Source organism: Rhipicephalus microplus, unplaced genomic scaffold, assembly GCF_043290135.1.
Source record: "Rhipicephalus microplus isolate Deutch F79 unplaced genomic scaffold, USDA_Rmic scaffold_725, whole genome shotgun sequence".
Classification (NCBI taxonomy): Eukaryota; Metazoa; Arthropoda; class Arachnida; order Ixodida; family Ixodidae; genus Rhipicephalus; species Rhipicephalus microplus.
In genome coordinates, this window is record NW_027465281.1 from 1 (window position 1) to 21,382 (window position 21,382).

Here is a 21,382-nt window from a genome sequence, read left to right on the forward strand (position 1 = left end):
TTTCGCCCATCACAAATTTTTGCACTTCCATGATCTCAGCCATGAGCTCAGCTTCAAAAACCGGAGTGAAATCGGGTGGGCTGACAGCGAATCATCAGTCAGGGCAGGCTTGGGCAGACAATGCCCATGCCTGCCCTCTCCTCCTTCACCGAGGCACCTGTAGCTAATATGTTACATGTTTGAGAATGTACCAGGAATTCTTCTAACCTGTTCTCTAAAATTTTTCGGTATTGAATTTTAAATTCTGGAGAGAACATCTCCTCATAAGATATCATGAGAAATTGATTTGAGTTACTAATTACAATCACTACTTTGATGTTGACCTTTATAGTTTGCGGTGTTTTTTAGTGCAATCTGAGATGTGTGAAAACATGACGAACGGGCAACAAAGGAGGAGTCTGGATCATTGATAAAAATATATTAGTCTATGATTACAGACAACCTATAAAGTGTTAGAAGTGTTTGCACCGCTAATAAGCGTAATCAACAGAACAATGAAAGCCGAAGCGCTGCCTAATGAATAACTTCAATTGCTGCAGGTGTATGCTGAGCCCTAGACACAAGCGCACAGCTATCCGCTCGAAGGTAATCAACGGTTTACTTTTATTACCAGGTCCACCCGAAAACAACACACACAAATATTCTAATAATGGGTGCATGTACATTTTGTACATCATCAACATGGAGTCCTTACGTAAACCAAATTTTCAAGTGCTCATTAGGCATAAAAGCTCTTCGTTTTTTCTGCATGCCCCGTTTTTAATTTCTTATGGCACGCAGGAAAAGGTGCCTGAGCTCCATTTACATAGCCTTGGAGTACCCCACATAGCAAATGAAGAGAAATGCAAACGAAGAGAAAAGTGATCCCCGCAGCTGCGTGTATTAGGATGCGATCCCTAAGCAGTGATTCACAAGAGATGGGATGAGGAAAGAATAGAATGGAAGAGAGAGATAAGTGAGTATTCAGACACGGTTGAAAAAGCCAGCAGACGGGGCCCCGATCAGCCTGTGGTCGTCGAACACAGGAGATCGTGGAAAGGACAACCATCAGTGACGAAATATGCTGAGGGTCTACGTCCTCGTCCTTTTTTTGGGCTTACTGTAGCCTTTTTTATTTTAAAAGCAGCGGTGTCGTGTAGTAGAATTCACTCTATTTCTGTTGCCCACACCTGCTCTGTACAGACAATGACTACATGACATACCATGACGACAGTAGACGCTGACATTTGACTACACAAAGTGCTCAGTTTCTAAGACATAGCATTCTATATAAAGAAGTTTCCAAGTAATACAGTTCGGACGGTCTCTGGTGTAGACGCATAGAGTGTTTTAATATAAATTCTGCTCATTAAGCTTTTAGGCCTACCTCGGGACATGACCGGTTGTGCCTCTGTACCGCTTATATATAAATGAAGGCGACGTAGCGAATGTTGTAAAGTATGTCCATGTCAACATGTAGAATTCCTACTTTATAACTGTAGGTGGCACCACCTTTAAAAATATTTACCCTCACAGCTACACTCGATTTCGGTAAAGCCAGCATTTTTATATCGCAACGCTTTACTGAGCGGCGTGGAAAATGAAGGGTAGCATTATACTTTCTAACATAAATCATCATAGCTTTGGCTTTGCATGCACTGAGGAAGAGCTAATGAAAAAGTAAAAACATCTCATCACGTGAAAAAAAAGGCAAGCCGACATCCCAAGTGAATTGCATCGCAAATAAAAGAACATACATATTCATCAATTGGCTGTGCAGTATTTCATATGGGAAGTTCGCCCATAAACACACTTGACAAAATTTTTTGTTGTCAAGTGCCATCGCTTTGGATGAAGTTTGCAGTGTTGATACCACAAATAAAAATTTATACGTATCATGTTATACTACAAAAATATATTTCAAGGAAAAAAATATTGGTGACATAATTCAGTGATGGTCCACGTGGGCGGTTTATAGAGTTTGCATGGACTATATGCAGTACAAAACAGATTTATTTCTAACTAAGTGGTGCGTCCATGGATCATGCTGAGTGACCTTTGAAATAAAGACCGCCAGACTCATAAAGGGTAGATATCTCATTTTAGCACGAGAAATTGATGACTTGGAAAAAACACCGACGCTTATGAGCCACTTTAATCTACGTGGCGAAACCATATGCTGTGATCGACACGACGTTAATTCAGAATAAGAGCCGCGAATATGAACTCATTTTAAAATTAACATTGCTGCAGATGAACTTTTAAAAGGACCTGTTCTATTTTATGCTTATATATGTTAATGTCGTCGTCACATCTTCAACACTAAGTTTGATTGTATGGAGTGACGTAGACATTGACGCCACTTTTTTCTTCGTGTGTGCTTTGCTGAAACGAATATATAAGGTTTTTCATCTCATACAGTGAATATGCAGCATTTGGATAGTGGTAATGATGATGAAAACTCCCAGTTTCTGCGTTTTTCTCGCTGTAGCCGCTTTCGCTATTGTTTTATGCATAATGCTAGATGAAGGCACATTTGGTGCCAGTGCTCTCAGACTACCTCAGAGACGAGGTGGACGCTATCGTGTAACGAGTACAACTCGTCCACCGATGCGTCGTCCTCCAGGAAGGTTCCCTCGTTTACCAGGAAAATTCGTGGCTCCGAGATCTTTGCAAGTTCATCAAGCTTATTAACCTAAAAATGAGGGTATGATTTTTTTATACTGCTTGAAAGCAATCGGAATATCTGGAACGAACAAGTGTAGTGCTCGTAGCTCTGAGGGCATTGTCAAAAGCTCAAATCAACAAAATTGGCATCCGTACAGGAATATGTTTTGAACATTTCCCCAAATTTGAAGTTTTGAACTTTATGAGGCATTTTCTTTTGTAGAGAGGGCTGTAAAGTACGAATTTTGAAATATTTATTACTGATCGTAACAAGTCAGTCAGTAAACCTTGCTGGCATGTGTGTTCATATCAATCAAAAGTGCTCTCTATTTCGTTAAGCTCTTCGGAAAGTTTCCAGAATTTTTAATCAGCGATAGTGTTACATTAATATTATCTGACATATTAGGTCCTAAATTTATTATATATTCTTGAGAAGCGCTATGTTGATGACTCCGGAAATTACGACCATTTGGCGCTGCTTACCATGCACCGACATCGCCCAGTAATTGGTCACATAGCATTTCTTCAGCTACACCTAAATGCGACTGCCATGTGCGGGATCGAACCCGCGTTCTTTAGGTCAGCAGCCTAGCACTCTAACAGCAATCTCAAAGCACCAGACTCTTCGTTCATAAGAAAACCTCTAGCATTCAGGTACAAGTTATAGCTGCGATTGGCTGAGGAAATTTTCATTACAACTATGTAATGAAATTTTTCATATTTAAACAGACAAGGAAGTGAGTTTAAATGAGTGGCCATGGTGTTGTTCTGCATGCTTTTATAGCACGCCTACCCCCAATATTTTGAACTTACCAGCTACACATAACGTAATGCAGCACCAACCTCAATTATTTCAATTGCTCGAAAAAAACACGAAATATTCAATTAAATACGTTTTGCTACTAACCAAATAACCAATAAGGATGAAAAGAACAAACATGGTACTTTGGTAGCGTAGCCGTATGGTTTAAGGGTGAAGCTCCTTAAAGCGTGGCTCGTCTCCTGTATGTAGTAGCCACCGCTTGTTTTAGTTTTTGGAATGTCTGCTGGATGGCGGTACTTGTAAATAATGAAAATATGATGCGAAAATGTGAAATGGCAGTACTCGAAGTGTTCGCGAGATGATCGGATGGACGAACGGAACGACCGACAGAGAGACAAACGGATACACTTGTGGATGGATAGACGGACAGACATACACGGCCAGAGGATGACTCACCGTTTACAGATAAAATCCTTCGAAGCTTCGCCCCACGCATGATCAATCATCCCATGGATATGCCGCGATTTTATAGACGACAGTCTTCCTCGGGAACCTTCAACGTAAAAACATCGGTCGGTCTGTCTGTCTGCCGGTGGAATTGTGTGTTTGTCAGCCGAAACCATACCTGAAACGGTTAAAATCTAACAGCATCCGCAGCGGCCAACAACAATGCTCAAGTTTCTCGGTTCATACTTGTGTGATTGTCAAATAAAATGTAAACATTTCGCATATCTCAGGCCTAATAACAATACGTAATTATTCCTAATATGTCTCTTTATACTATAAAAACGTACATAAGTAATTTTAATGAACATTATTTTTATCACAATGCGCTGACTGTGCAACGCCATGCTCAAAAAGGCAAGTGTTTCCAACGCTTTGCTAAGACGGCACGATAGTGGCACCTACCGGTCACCTTGCGTTCTACACCTTATCACCTCTAAGACGGGCGCGCACGCCGTGTGCTTCGTTTTCTAAGATAACTGCCAGGTAGCCTCATGTTTAACGGGCCTCGATACGCTCGTTAACCTCCGCTGCACACATCAAAGCATTCTAACGCACGCCTCCAGAATACCATTTACAGATTTTCTCGCACAGAACATGAAATAAACGTTCTGTTCACTCTCTCCAGATGCAAGAATATCGTCTTTTGACGACATTTGCAGTGAGACATGCAGATACGTGGCCCATTTTTTTTTCTTTTCAGTGCTCCTGTCTTGTTTCGCTAATTTCACGATCCATAGTTGTCGATGTGAGGAAGCCCAACTTTAAAAGAACAGCGAAAAAAAGAAACAAGCGACGAAAAGAAACCCGCCATGCCTGCGTGGAACGCGCAGCACAGACACGGCGAAAGCTGCAAGAGTGGCCTTTCAGAGTCATTTTTAAACACTCTTTGTGTAACTAAAACAAACACACTTGCAGGGTACTCAAAACGGCATTAATCATATTACTTTTTGTGTTGTAGGGACGATTTTTTTTGTTTGTTTGTGCTTGAAAACCAGTGGTACGTACTCATTTTGATGGATTGCCCAAGAATAAGTACTTGGAAACTTCACAGGTCATTCGGTATTGTAAATATGAATGGATGGATGAATAACTTTATTGTAGTCCTGAAGTATTTCGCCTGCTTTTTATAGGGGTAAAAGATAAAAAAATAAACAGTAAATATACGTATTACAATGAATTATGACTACTACCGTAATATTGTTTGAGCTCATATATCTAACTGTCGCAAAGACCTGATCAGAACAATTTTGAAGAGATTAGGCTTTACCTCATTTTTATAACGAAAATATCTAAAGGCAGCACTAAAATGGTAACCATATAGTGGTTAAAATGAAATTCTGTGTGGCAGTATTTCAAACTCAAGGCGCTACAGCTGAGTAGAATTTCATTTGTTAAAGATTTCATACGCCATCCTTCGTCATTTTTTTGGAGAAACGCGGTACCCACTTCTCGCATGCATAGAATTTAGCGCATTTTTTGATCCACTGCGTGACGACGAAGAATAATGCCTGAAGCTTCGGCCATTGATTGGAGCGTTCAGCGACACACTATTTAGGAAATTTGCGCAGGTTCTTTTTTTGTTTTACAACACTTCATTGCTTATACTAACGCAATTCCATTTGCGCCGTCAAGCACGCCTTAGGACAGTTTGATTCGTAGTTTCCAGGACCAGCATAGCTCAGTGGGAGAGTACTGGGTTGGCACCCAAGGAAAGCGAGATCGAATCCCATTGAGTTGTTTGTGTTTTTATTTAGTTTTTTGAGTGATAGTGTTTATGGACACCGGAGGCGGCGGACAACTATGACCCCGCACGCGACCCTTATTGTGATCTCACAACAGCATTCACTCTAAAACAAAAGAATGTTGTATTTGCACTCAGCGTGAGAGCATCAAGACTCGTGGAGCAGTTGATCGCCAAGTTTCAATGACGTTCACGAGAAAGCGCTTTATCTTATTGAACACAGGGGACAAGAGCTGGCTCAAAACTGTAAATAATATTTGAAAGGACTACCAAGGGATGGCAATTGAAACAATGCGAAAGAAGGCAAACTTGTGTGAAAATGTCGAGGGCAACCACGAGCTGGCGCTCAAGTCGTGCAGCAAATAAGGCGCCTTCATGTCCGCGCGCTTCCGCGTATTAGGGTGGTGACAACTTGTATCACATTTGCTTACAATTGGCTAAAACGGCCACCATACTTGGCGGGCCGCCAAGTTGGTTCTGAGCGATCGCTTATTTACATTGGACGCAGCACGGGTTTCAACAAAAAAGGGGCAGTTTTTTTATATATATAGCAAGCTCTGAAGGCTGAAGAGTTGTATTCTGAAGTTAGCCGTGGTTTTGTAGAACAGAAAAGTCATGTTCGTGACTTGAGTTTGTATAAAATACTGCTAAAACAGTTCGTTTCTCCCACCTGGTAGACCCACCTCATTGGCAGAGGATAATTAGGGAGCCTATATTGGCGAGGAGGAGAACCTCGATGTCACTGTGAGCGGACTACAAAGTCTGTGCGGCATTCCTGAAACAAATTCACCTTAGCACTGCAGACACCTCAAAGGCCTTCTAGTACAAGGCTCAAACCTCTGCTGTTCATATGATGGTACCCATAACGACAGGGAAGGCAGATCAAATAACCGGGTAGCTCGCGATGTTCTCTGTAAACCGCATAACTCCACTAGCCAGTTTCTCATACCCTAAATATTGCTTTTCTGCGTAACATAATTTCCTGCAGCAAGTATAGTTCCTCTGAATGAATATGTACAATGGACTGCCTAAAAAGCTTACAAGCTGTAAGCACTGCCAGAAATCAGTTGGGCACTCAATCATATTACACCAACCTTCCCCTCCCACTACAAGCCTTTATATTAGGCTAAAAAGAGCAAAGGGGAGCAAGAAGAGACAAACCAAATTTTTCCAGGTCAGATTTTGTTGCAAACCACATCCAAACGACATCCGGCCTTAATTTCTTCAAACTTTCCTGCCTTTTTCGCTGGAAGCTTCTGTCCTCGCAGTGGGCCTGCAATATAAATCAATAAGACGAAACGTCATACATGGCGCCGACCACATATACAGAGTCCACACAGTTTTTCTACAAGCACTAAACAAAAACTGAGTTTACGATATCAAATCATCTGTGTGGCTGGTTATGAACCAAAAGGACGACAAAAATAACGATGCAGCACATAGGGCACATTTGAGTTATAGATCAACAACCGACTTGCTTAGTGCACATATACTGCGCCATTCAGGACCGACAGACAGACAGAAGTACGAACAGACACGAACAGTAAGTCTGTCACATTCTATGTTATTAAAGAGAGACCCTCTTTGCAATTATTGAGCAATTTTTGGTATGGTTGCACGTGTCATTGAAGGGAAGAACGAATACCCATGACAAGCCGCAGAAAATTTAGTTGTGTTGCAACTGTGCAAAACCACAAGAGTCTACAGGGAACGCGTTCGTCGGCTTGTCTGTCTACCTATCCAAATGCCCTTCTTCAGTGACCGAGGTGAAATTGCAGGAATGTGAACATGTGCCAGCAAAGGAAGGTGTAAGCGCGAGCGTCTGTAGGTGGTTTACGGGCCTTGCGTTTTCCGCTACGAATGCGGCGACGGCTTCGGAAACCGATAACGCGCAGTGTGGAAATGCATGCAAGATCTCACATTCAACTAGTCATATCATTCGATTGTTGAACTGTGCTTTAACTACGAGGATAAACAAGCATACTTGACCAGCTTTCGCTTGCATATCCCGGCGTAGCCGAACGAGGCCTGATTCTTTTTATACTGTGCACGTTTTCGTGTTTACTTTGCTCAAACCTGATTTCGTCGCATGGTTAAGTCAGCCATTTCACGGCGATACACTCAACCCACTCGCAATACGACGGGTACTCACCTCACAAACACGGTGAGAAGTAGCCGGCTCAAAGCAGTCTCACTTCACTTCTATAGGGCAGCGTTTTCGTTGGCTAGAGCAAGTCGGGAAGCGGGAAAGCCTCCAGATGGTTTTGCATTGCGGTACGCAGCAGCCTGGCATTTACACTTCAAAGTTCTTGTAGGTGCGCGTAGCACGAGGAAGGTGTCTTAGCGGAAGCTAAGTCTACGGGGTAGTCAAAGGCAGCTCATACCGCAGCTTGCCCATTTGCGCCAACATGCAGCTGGTACAGTGCGGTGGAGCAAGATCGCCTGGCCGCAATAACCAACATGGCGCTTGTTGCCATGGAAACCGGGATCGAAAACATTGCATTTTAGCGGCTTTCGGTAAGTGGTGGGCCAAAGGCTGACACTACCCTAAAACACGGAGAAGCACGCACATGAAGGCTCCCTAGCAGCCAACTTAGCGTCATGGAAGAAGACTTTTCTGACGCAGTGGCACTCTGTCGGCTATTTTCTTCATTTCCAACTTATTCTTCTTCATAGTCACACTTGCATTGGACCTACCATATTTATGACAGCAGATACAGAGTATATAGGTTTAGAGACACAAGGCTAAAGTAGAAATATTTCAATGCAAAAACTCGTTTCTAAGATCTTGTACGTTTTAGAGCTCTTTTCTCTTTGTAAGGCACAGTTTTAGTGAGAATAAACAAACAATCATACCAAGAAAAATATACGGGATTTTATTACACGTAATTGAAATCTATAAATATCAAGAAAAAAGTTGGCAGATCCCACGTACAGTGGGAATCGATGATATGCGAAGCAGGAATAAGGAACGTTGATAGGTCCCTTCTGAATTAGCACAACGTTACGAGATGGAGATAAGTTATGCCATACGTGAATTCCATGATATTATCATGTTTAGACGTTTCGTTTACCTTCGTCATCTATTAACGTCACCTGATACCGACTTTGGTATATAGGAAGCTAGTGAAACGGCCATGAGCGTGCTATGAGCGTAGCATGTGGTCATGTTTTACATGACATCCATATCATGATTATCATGTTTGGACGTGTCATTTACATTCGTTGTTCATTGACGTCACGTAATACCAAATTTGGTATATGTGGAGCTAGTGAAACAGCTGCGAGAACGCTAAGAGCGTAGCATGTAGTCTTGATTTACATGAAACGCATCTTATAATTATCAGGTTTGGACGTGTCATTTACGATCGTCGTCAATTCACTTCCCGTAATACCAAATTTGGTGCATGTGGAACTAGCGAAACGCCGGCGGGTGCATCATGAAGGGCCCAATATAGGCACCCGACAGTGAACCAGAGGGCGCAACGAAGCTCTTTGGGCGGCCTCAGCATTGTTGGTACCGACCGCCAGGGATACTAATGAAATGGAACTCTCGCTGAACACAGTGACACGTTGAAGTGTCAGTGCCCTTTTTGGCACGTTTGCAAAGAACGCTTCATGGGCGCTTACATAATCAGCCGTGACCACTTGGTCACAACAAACAAAGAAAAGGATATACATGTGGAGACGGTTTTGCTGTGCCTACCCGCTAGGCTGTGTGTTCTGGCGCTATCATCAGATCTCGTAAACTGCATTGCCGGGTGCCTATACTCCGACGCATCGTACTCGCACGCGCAGGCTGTGAGACACGACGCCACGAAAGCGATACGCGACCGGTGCGACCAACGTCCCTCCGCGTGGCTCGGTGGCAACCGGCATAATATGTGACGTGCTGCATTACGCACTGACGACGTTACATAGACACCACCGTGTCTGCCTCTCTTCGTGACGGAGGGATGCCGTGTGCGTTCAAACGCACATGCGTCAAAGCAACGCAGTGCACCTGCGAGTATATGGCAGGCAGATCCACAATGATGGTCAGTGGACAGATCCACTGATCTCTACTAGGGAGATCAATGCCTGATGTGGCATTCCAGGCGTTGCGTAATGAAACCAATGCTGGCGCACACGCGCACCGGGTCACGTCGAAGTGTATAGGCACCTTGAGTGTGGCATGTAATGATGTTCTTACATGACACGCATCTCATGATTATCTTGTTTGCACCAGTCACATACCTTCGTCATCCATTCATGTGATGTAGTACTAAATTTGGCATATGTGAAGCTAGCGAATCAGCCACGAAAACATCATCAGTGTGGGACGTAGTCATGTTGTTAAATGACACGCATGTTATGATCATCACGTGTAGACATGTCATTGACCTATGTCGTCCGTTCGCGTCATGTAACACCGAATTTCATATATGTGAAGCTAGCGAGATGGTCGCGAGCACATCATGAGTGTAGCATGTAGTCATGTTTTTACACAGCACGCATCTCATGATTACCATGTTTGTACTAGTCACATACCTTCGTCATCCACTCACGTCTCGTAATACCGAACTGATTGATTTGATTGATAAGTTGGGTTTAACGTCCCAAAACCACCATACGATTATAGAGACGCCCTAGTGAAGGGTTCCGGAAATTTCTACCACCTGGGGTTCCTTAATGTGCACCCAAACCTGAGCACACGTACATACATCATTTCCGCCTCCATCGGAAATGCAGCTGCCGCAGTTGGGAAACGACCCGCGACCTGCGGGTCAGCAGCCAAGTACCTTAGCCACTATACCACCGCAGTGGGGCATGTAGTACCAAACTTGAAACATGCCAAGCTAGTTATATGGCCGCCAGCGCATCATGAGCTTGGCATGTAGTCATGTTTTTACATGACACGCATTTCATGATTATGTTTGAACCAGTAACAATGCTTCGTCCTCCATTCACGTCCCGTCATACCAAATTTGGTATATGCAAAGCTAGCGAAATGGCCGCGAGAGCATCATAGGTGTGGCATGTAGTCATGTTTTTACATTACACGCATGTCATGATTTTTATGTTAGGGTCTGTCGATTGTTTTCGCCATGCAGTTATGTCATACTATACCAGTTTCGCAACATGCCATGTGAATGAAACCTCCGCAAGAGTAGCAAGACCATGAAATGCTTATCATGACATAATTGACATGCATGTCATGATTTTCACGCTATGACTAGTCAGTTATGTTCGAAATACAGTCATGTTATGTCATACCAAGCTTGGTATTGATACCATTATCCAAACGGCCAGGAGAGCTAAAAGTCATAAGCGGCTAGATAGATAGATAGATAGATAGATAGATAGATAGATAGATAGATAGATAGATAGATAGATAGATAGATAGATAGATAGATAGATAGATAGATAGATAGATAGATAGATAGATAGATAGATAGATACGCTCAATGTCGATGTTCGCCGAAAAATGCTTCGCACTTAAAAGCGAACGCAAAGATAACTTGCCGTGGGCAGGAACGAAACCTGTGACCTATTGCCTAAAACTTATTTTATTACCCCAACATTGTACAAAAAAACGTTGTCACTGCGGTTTTTGATGATAAATATAACAGCTGATATCGATATGAGTGAAAGTGAATAATGTATATGCCCTGCTTTTTGTATGTTCTTTGTTGCGCCTTCACAATCTCGATTAGAGATGTTGATGGATAATTATTGAATATCTACCACAGGTAACCTTGAAGGCAATCTCGCCCACAGTCCTGCCCTTCCTGAATATCCTGAAGCGTTTGAATACTATGGCTATTACCAATAAGCAGGTGGCTCAGTCGACTACACATTTCGATAAACTTTTTGTCACAGCCGGGAACATCAAACTTCTCAATCGTGGAATGAAGAGCCTCCCTTTCAAGCTTCACATAGGTTACCCTTGCTAAAACGAATAAAATAGTTCATGTATTGGTGTCGAAGTTGCAAAGATTTACTTCCGTATTACGGGCACTATTCAATACTAACCATAAAAGAGTGGAATCAGTTGCCAGTACCGGTACTGAATTCGAAGAGCATAGACAGCTTTAAAAAGTGCGTTAAATTATGTCGTCAACATTAAGTGTTGCTATAGTATTGTACATATATTGCCATGTTGTTCAAAAATACATCATGTAGTTACTTCATATTGTATACTATACCCCCATCACATTATTTGTATGTAGGCTTTTATTAGCAGCGTTTAAAAAATATTTTTTCTTTGTTTATTCTAAATATGTATTCTTGAAAGTTCTCTCTTCATTACAATATGTTGTACTTGTTTTTGTTTTATGTTAACATTTACTGTGCCCACCCTGTTACGGCCATAACGACCAACAGTATTTGGAAAAAAACAAAAAAAGCAGAAATCGTCGTAAGCACATATGTCGTACGCACAGAGATATGTTCGACTGTCGCATATGTTTTATATAACCAGATGTTCACATTTGAGAACCAACGCCAACAGCAACACAGCTGTTAGCAACACTAGAAGCAGTAAAGAGCGAGAGAAAGCGAGATAAAAAGGAAGGCGGCAAGGTTAACGAGATAATGGCACCCGGTTTGCTTCCAAGTTTACCAAAAGTGGTAAGCTGATATGTAGCCCTTGCACTCGAGGAGATGGGTACTTCTATATAATTCAACGTGAGTGCAAAGTGCTTAAACCCATTTCACGTTAACAGGGTCTGATGGTTTAACAGGGCGTGACGCAGAATAGTGGGGCTTGAGCCCTGCTGCAATCCTGACATTTATCCTTTGCATTCGTCAGATCAACACTTAACATGTCAGCACTTACTTAATGCTCTCGAATAAAAATTACCAATGTGTGCTCTCGTCGTTCTCGGTTAGATATAAATTGTCAAACATACCTCTTGTACATATCCATATTCTAGAGCCCGTGGTATGCGGGTATGTGCCCCGCATGTCTGGAGAAAAGGGTTTGAAATCGTACGCGAAGGTATTTCTATGTTTCCATTCCATGACCAGTGAGTCATGTTTGTCTTACCTTCTTGTCATCACATACCTATGATGGTTTAAACGAAGTAAAAGAGGTGATCACGAAAGCGCCCAGATTTAGGTCGTTGCATAGATAGATAGATAGATAGATAGATAGATAGATAGATAGATAGATAGATAGATAGATAGATAGATAGATAGATAGATAGATAGATAGATAGATACGCTAACAGTATGTGCACAGCTTTCCCTTCATATGAAGACCGAAAAGCCGGCGTCAGTGTTACCCTGAGCTTGAGCAGCGTGTTCACTCAGGATTTAAAATACTCAAAATCTCACAACAATTCTCTTAGAACGACTCATCAGCGAACCCCACTTTCTTTTCTACTGCGTCGATGTATTGATACAACTTCTACACGCTTCATACCTTTGTTCCCCTAAACTGGTTGTGCACCTCGTTCATTTTGACATTGTCGCTACGATCATACCAGGTTAGACCAACCTTAGATGTGATGAGGTGATCTCATGCTGCCCCTTTTTTTTGGCTATTGATAACGTCTACATGACGTCTTGTGAAAGCGTCATCAGGTCACGATTTTTCGCATCACCGCTTTCCAAGGGCAAGGGGTGCCGACGGTCATACTTCGTGTGTGCAGAGATATCGTGGCCATTAGACCAAGAAGACGTCTCCAGAGTGAATCCTAGGAGCTTCTGTATGCCATTGTGGGCTCGATTTTTTTGCCGGAAAGTCGAGACGCTTGGCTAACACATCATGCTTGGAGCTCTCGAATGCACTTTACCCGCGGCGCAAGGTTGGTCATCGCCAGCTCCTCGCAGCTCAACTGCGGAAGCAACGCCACCAAGACTTTCTAATGGTAGTGTGGCCACGTTACCACCGCTTAAGCTTTACCGACGACGCTTGTGATTGATCGTGGATACTTTGGGTAGGACGTTTCAAAATAGTAACGGGTCAACTTTTGCGTGTTTGACTCTATCGAAAAAGAGGAAACTAAGGGTGCACCGAGGGCACGTGCACCTGGTGTGTGTAGCAGTTCGCCTCTTGGATTGGCAATAGTCGGATGCCTTTCCTTGACGTGTGGGTAAACAGTTCTTTCGCAACAACACATTAAACAACACCTTAAACGAAGTAGCACTCGTATGAATCAATGAATCTAAAGTTTTGGGCAAAACTAGACGCGTTAAGAGCAATAAAGATGTAGAACTACACGATGTAGCGCCCACGGTGCACTTAAAGCAACTGATTAGAATTTGACTTTGCAATATTAGTAATTATTTCATCTTCCTCATTGGAGTTGCATTTTGATCCAAGCACAGCTTGTCATACCACTATGTTGTTGATTCTCTATGCATGTGAATATTTCCGGTCAACTTGAATCAGGGCACACTTCCTTTTGTAAATTCTCGCTTTCGATGTGAAAACACGCCCTATATCTAGAGTCGCAACAGTGAGTGGAGCGGCAGTTTCTTTCCTCTGTTCACAATGACAAAGATAAATTTGGTCGGGACACGATGACATTTGCCCGAGCCGTGATTGTTACACCGGCAAGTTTGTGATATTTATAGACGCTGTAGCATATTTTACAATGAATATACAATATTCTTTGCTGGGATCACTAAATGTGATACAGCCTTGAACTTTTCGGGAAGTAAGTAGTAAACTGGTTCCCGTAGACAAAATTATTGCAGTAAAAACTAAGAAGACAATAATAGGAACACTAAACAGTCCCATCATTCACTCTCTACCAAAACTTACTTTAACAATTAGGTGATCAAACTCAAGGTAAAGCCTACCTTTCACTTTCATTTTTGTCCTTATTGTGATTTTGTGAAAATGCTCGACGTAATGCCTAAGCTGTTGCTGTTGTGCAAGTGCATTGCACTATTCAAATACGACAAGCAGACTTATTTGCTTATTGATTAGGTATTGTATTTGACAGTCGCGTCCTTGCAATTTAGGTTCCCGTAGGCGTCTAGATATACGCCATGGGGTGTCCCAGAAGTCATGTTAGGACAACTGTGGCAGAATACAGACAGTGGAGCACGTACAACTCGAATGTAACACGTGCCGTGACGAGAGGATTGTTTGAACAAGAAATGGGCGTTATTTGCCGGAAACAGTTAACGTTGCGCAACATATTAGGCCTGTGCGTGGACCTCTAACCCAGCCTCGAACCATCATGTCATTAATGAATCACCTGCCCAAAACTGGCTTTGCTGGAAGGCTCTGGTGATCACATAAGCAAGCCACGATTCAATTAATACCCTGACTGTACAGTTCTTCAGGTTCGCTTGGTGACCATATTTTCATGGTTCTCTTTCCTCTATCTCGAAATATTTTAGTGGCCTTACCTATCTTCATATAGAGTAGCGTGCCAGTGATATACCGACAGCGGCAAAATCTGTTTTTTTCCTACTACTCTCTCTCTCTCCAATGCGTGAATATTACGACCTTTATCATCTATTTTTGTATATCAAAACATACACGTCATACATCTACCTAGGATGTAAATGAAGGCGAGGACAGCGAGGCGTTTGTGTGCACGGAATTTCGGAGCATCTATTTCTAATCACTGCAGAAAGGTGGCTTAAAACAGCAGTGCCCGCTTAATCAAAATGCTGATTTCAGTGTTAGCCAACTTTGCATTTGCTGCACTATCAGTGCACCGCCGAGCGTATCTTTACTAACAATGCTGTCATAATTATAATTGTTTAAAAGCCGTGGTCTGACCTAAGTCTCACTTTTCAAGGAACTCCATGATTTATGAAATAAATGCGCTTCATATATCCCTGAACATAACATGATATCGAGTGCGTATTTTTTACTGTACGAGCTCCGACTAAACGTCACGGTCATCACAAATCGCACAATAGATTTGGGCATCTACTATGGGCATATTTGTTCAAGAAAAAAATCCGTATATATGAGAGACGAAGCAGCAGAAAAGAGAGTAAAGCTTAATATACGAAGAGGGCGAAGAAGAGAAATAAAAAGCGAGAAAGGCAGAAAATTGGAGAGGTAGTAAGAGAAAAAGCAGCCAGTTATACATAAACAAAAAGAAATAAATAAAGGAAAAAATTCTGTAAGCAGTGAAAAAACCCCTAACAAACTGATAAAATAGAGAAACTATGAAAGATATTGTCACGATGAATCACTAGTACTGTTGGGTTTATTAAACCACCGAGTAGCTAGCTCTAACACGACGCGTCAGTCCTGGCTGGCTCTCGAGCAGGCAAGCACGCGATCTTCTTTTAAAGACGATAGTCTTTCTTGGGGACCTTCGACGCAAATGTTTGGTCTGTCTGTCCGTACATTTGTCTGTTGGTCCACCATTACCGCGAACCGGGTACTCTAAACAGCACAAGCAGATACCCTAAACGGCCGACCCCATCCGCAGCGCCCACCAATGTTGGTCCAGGATCAGCGTTCACATGTGTTCGATTGTCAATTAAAAAGCAATCATTGCGCATATCTGAGGCACCATAACAACACGTATATATTCTGCATGTGTCTCTTTTACTAGAAAATGAATACAAAAGTGATTCGAAGGACCATCGCACTTATCACGCTGCGCTGACCATGCAACGCTTGCACAAAGAAGCGAGTGTTTCCAACGCTTTGCTAAGACGACACAGTGGTGGCACCTACCCGTCGCCTTGCGTTCCACACTTTATTACCCATGAGACGGGCGGGCACGCCCGTCTCAGGGCCACGTGGTTTGTTTTAAAAAACGAACTGCCAGATGGCGCTCATGTCTCACGTGTGACGTGACTTGATGCGCTCGTTCGCCTCCGCTGCACGCTCGGGGTACTGTAACGCAGCGCCTCAAGAATACCATTCACCAATTTTCTCGCGCAGAACATCGAATAAATGTTTTGTTCGCTCTCTCCACACGCAAGACTATCGTCTTTCGACGATTTGCAGATTACATGCAGATAAGGGGCCATTTTTTCCCTTCAGATTGAAAGCCACTTTTGCTGTCGACTCACTACGTGTGGGTGGCATTATCCCCCCTTTCGAAAAAAAAAAGTTTCCAGAGAGGGAAAGGAAAGTACATAGCACCACCTCGACGCTACAACATAGGCACGTGAAAAAAAGAAATTAGAAATTCCGATAAAGTAAAAGGTAGAAATTAAAGAGCGTGCCAATACAGGAAAAATCAATGAACAAAAAAGCAAGTTCGTAACAATTAAGAAATAACACAAAGAATTGTGTACGGTAAAGAAAAAAATACGCACAACGCGCAATAAATGGTTTCATACACAACACATAAACGACGTCCGGCCTCGGTCGTGTCCTGCTCCGTGCCTGCGATGTTGAGCCCGGAACCACTTCGTAGTTCACGTCACCGACACGGCGTAACACTTTATATGGGCCAAAGTACCGGCTCAGTAACTTTTCACTAAGGCCTGGGTGGCGGATGGGCGTCGACACCCAAACTTGGTCTCTGGGGTTGTAAAAAACTTCACTGTGGCGGATTCTATAGCGTCGTGCGTCTGCCTGCTGGCGCTGGCCGATGTTCAGTTGTGCGAGCTGTCGGGCTTCTTCAGCCCGCTCAGCAAATTATTCGGCGTCAGTTGCCAACTCAACTTCGTCTTGACACCGTAGCATAGAGTCCAGCATGGTCTCCACTTCTCGGCCGTAAAGAATTGGAAATGGCGTGAATCGCGTGGTCTCTTCCACGGTGGTATTATACGCGAAGGTCACGTAAGGTAAGATCTGGTCCCATGTCTTGTGCTGTGCGTCGATCTACATTGATATCAGGTCAGCCAGGGTCTTATTTAGTCGCTCCGTAAGTCCGTTGGTTTGCTGGTGGCTCGCAGTTGTCTTTCCGTGTCTGGTGTTTCTTAGTTTGAAAACTTCGTCCATAAGCTGCGCCATGAATGCCGTTTCTCCGACCGCTATTATACTGGAAGGAGCACCGTATCGTAACACAATGTGGCGCGTGTAAAACTGAGCTACGTCAGAAGCCGTGGAATCGTGGGATCACCTGCATGTCAGCGTAGCGTGTCAAATAGTCGGTCGCGACGATCACCCATTCGTTGCTGTCCGCAGGCAGGAGAAATGGCCCGAGAGTGTACATGCCGACTTGGACGGATGGCATGCATGGTGCTTCAATGGGCCGAAGCAAACCAGCTGGCTTAACAGACGGTTGCTTTCGGCGCTGACATTCCGGATAGCTCTTGACGTACTTCTTGACACTTGCCGACAGTCCTGGCCAATATTACTTCTCGCTCACTCTGGCAAGTGCCCGTGAGTAGCCAAGATAACCAGATGTGGGTTCATTATGGCAAGCGGAGACGACGTCGTCTCGCATGTCTCGAGGAACCACCAAGAGGTAAGCGCGGTTGTTCGAACGAGCGTTCTTCTTGTACAGCACACTGTCTCGAAGGAGAGCGACGTCAACGAGTGGGATAAACGACGTGGTACGATTGCGCCCTGGCCCTCTGAATGATCGATGATTGAACGACTCTCTGTGTCATCTTGCTGCTGTTTGCTCAAGTGGGACGAGCTAATGGCGCCCAGAAAGCCTTAGTCTTCCTCCGCTTCCTGACTGACGACCTATCGGGGGTGCGCGTCACAGTGTGTCAGCGTCTTCATGCTTACGATCGGACTTAGAGACGATGGCGACGTCAAATTTCTGCAGCTCTCAAGCTCAACTGTGCTAGCCATCCTGAAGGGTCGCACTTAGCAAAGCGCGGGAAACTCTCTTCGTTCCATGCAAGCGTTGCATGGTCAGCGCAGTGTGATAAGTGCTACGGTCCTCACTCAAAATTACTTATGTATGCCTTTTCTAGTAAAAGATGAACATGCAGAATATATATGTGTTGTTATGGTGCCCCAGCCATGCGCAATGAGCGCTTTTTATTTGACGATAGCACAAGCATAATCGCTCAAACTTAAGCAACAATGGTGGGCACTGCGGATGGCGTTGGCCGTTTCAAGTACCAGATACCGTTAAGAGTGGAGAACAGACAAATGTACACACAGACAGACTAACAGACAGACCAATACTTTTGCGTCGAAGGTCCCCAAGAAAGACTATTGTCTTTGAAAATCCAGGAAAAAAGACTTGGGCGAGCGGAATCGAACGTGCGACCTCCGCGTTGTGAAGGCGAGGCGTGTATAACTGAGCCACCAAGCGGTACCTCATTAAACGTCTAAATGGCAAGCTTTTTTTATCTACCACTTACCACTGTTAGCGGGCATCTCGGAGGGGGGTGGGGGCTAACGTGTTTTCAGCATTATCAGCAAGATTGGGACATGAGCGTGCGGCGACTCTTATCTCTCACGCGTACTTTGGCCCGCGGAAAGAAGGAAGTGGACGATTTCTCGCGCGCCCTTATCTCATGGTATGGAGGATCATACGTCTTGGCGGGCGTCGGGAGTGCACTGGCATGATTCTATTGTAGTTTCGGGGCGCACAAAGGTCACTGAAAATGTTGCACAGCCTCTAATTGCGAAAAGATTGCACCTTTCAGACGCAGCAAAGGAACAACTGCTACACTTATTCTTGTTCATCTGTACCTGTGAGTACGTTTCGTGCGTCATTTGTGTGTGATAAACAAGGGGCACGTTTTCACCTGCTTGCCATTCTGCACGTGACCTTCTAATTTTTTCTTAACGTGTTCAATTCTTCGCCTTTGTGGCAAAGCTGTGATTTTTTTCTCTTAAGCCTTGAGTGTTATTTGAGTTTCAAGGCTTAAAGCCATCAATGGCGAGTGGGGTTTCGTGAAATGGTAAGTCACAAGGGGTTCTGTTAAGAAAAAAAAATACAGCAGTTTATTCCATCTCCTAAAAAATTAATTCACAGGAGCTTCTCATTGTATTGTATAACCTTCGTTGTGTGCTCAATAAATTGTAGGAAATCTGCCAAAGAGGCTGTGACAATCTGCAATACGAGCGAAGACGAAAACAGACCACCAGTCAACGCGATGAATGTCGTTACCACGCATATATTCCGAGAATTCATGAGAGAAGCCATCGTGGCCTGATTGTCCGCTATGTAATTGAAACAATGTTTCCAAAATTATGGCTGCATACTCCTAACTGCATTTCCTTTAACGTTATTTCGAGAGCTCCCCTTTGATAATTCATTAAGTGCATCACAAGGGCCCATGAAGGTCAGAGCACCACTGTAAAAATACTGAAAAATGGTAAGGGCATTGATGACGTGATGATCTGCGGCAGCAGCGACGTATTGCGGAAATGACAGACTTGAGATCGATTGTGCATTAGAGCTTCATAGATCGCAAGCTGCTACATTATATCTTCAGTGAGAGACGCTTCAATCTAGCTTCCTGAAAATACTGACTGCAAAAATACCCGCATGCACCCGTCACGGTAGTTAATCGCCATATATGTGATAACCTTTACGATGGTTGGGGAGCGCCGAATCACACATATGAAATAATGCTAAAAACTAAGGCTTTACTATTACGCGAACAGCACAAGCTACATCATGCTTGCTTTTTACAATAAAGAAAACGACGAGGGGTCAAGCACGTAAGGGTGCGTCAGCTTCATTAATCGGACTCCTGCAGAGGGCCGCAGTATGCTGTTTTTAGAGAAAAAATTCTTTGAAAGCTGTGCTAAGTCCGAAATAGGGCCTGCAGAGGAGGGTACTCGTGTTCCCCAAACGTCATAGGAAAGCTGCATTGAAAGGGTACTTATTGTTTGTTTGTTTTTCTTTCAAAAACAATGGCACGTTGCCACACTGGGGGCTTGGTAAAGAATGAGTAGTTGAAATTTTAAAAAGTTTTTGAAAACGTTTGGAGATTAAAACAAACAAACAAACAAACAAAAAATAACGTGTTAAGGACACATATCACCTTCCCCTAAGGCTACAAGGAATATGCTTTTGGGCTCCTGCTTTAGAATGTCGTGATAGCCTCTTCAGAACAATTTTAAAGAGATTACTTATATTTCACAAGAGTTAAAAACATTTTTGAGCACATCACTGAAATAGTGTTCTTGTATTAGAAGTATGAGTGAAATTACATACGGCATTAAAGGCATCGCTAAGGCGTCCCTATGGCAGACATCAGGCGCCTATGCGTAATAAACCCATTTTGATTAAGAGTAGGAATATTCTAGAAAGATAACTGATGAGAAGTCGTGTTTTATATGTGAGTATTGGTGACTTGACAGAAAGTAGCGTGCAATACTTTGTAATTGTACCACAAATGAACAGACGGGTGATACTGTCAGACCAGCCCCGTGTAGGTACATGTTCGACGGGATGACAGGGCGTCAGAATCAAGTGACCGTCACTTTTGAATTTCGTCATTTACTCTAATTAGTCTTCGTTAGAAGGCTTGGACGCTTGTACTTCGTTCACGTTGTTATTTATTTATTAACATTTGTGTTAATTGCTAATTTTCCATACCTGAATGCGGTCAAGTATTCTACCACTGAAATAAACGGAAGTATTTTGAGTTCTAGCGATGCACGCGTTAAAGCGACGTCTGTTTCATTGAATTTTTACCCACAGTGACCTGGGGCTCACATTAGATTTAGGTGCTACAGCTGATGTGGAACTAAATTCTGTAGTGCTTTGAGGGCACGCCAGTTATTTGAAGCTCGAAGAGTTGTGTATAGTAAAATGAAAACTGGTAATACTATCGCCCACTTTCATCCATCACAAATTTTTGCACTGCCATGATCACAGCCATTACCTCAGCTTCAAAAACCGGAGTGAAATCGGGTGGCCTCACGGTGAATC

General features: G+C 43.3%; 1 long non-coding RNA gene across 1 annotated transcript; it reads left to right on the plus strand.

Moving 5' to 3' along the window:
• The first annotated feature begins 2,571 nt into the window (after positions 1-2,571).
• LOC142795547 (uncharacterized) lies at positions 2,572-11,626 on the plus strand. Its single transcript, XR_012893108.1, has 2 exons — positions 2,572-2,686; positions 11,390-11,626. It is a non-coding gene; the product is annotated as an uncharacterized LOC142795547 (long non-coding RNA).
• The last annotated feature ends 9,756 nt before the right edge of the window (positions 11,627-21,382 follow it).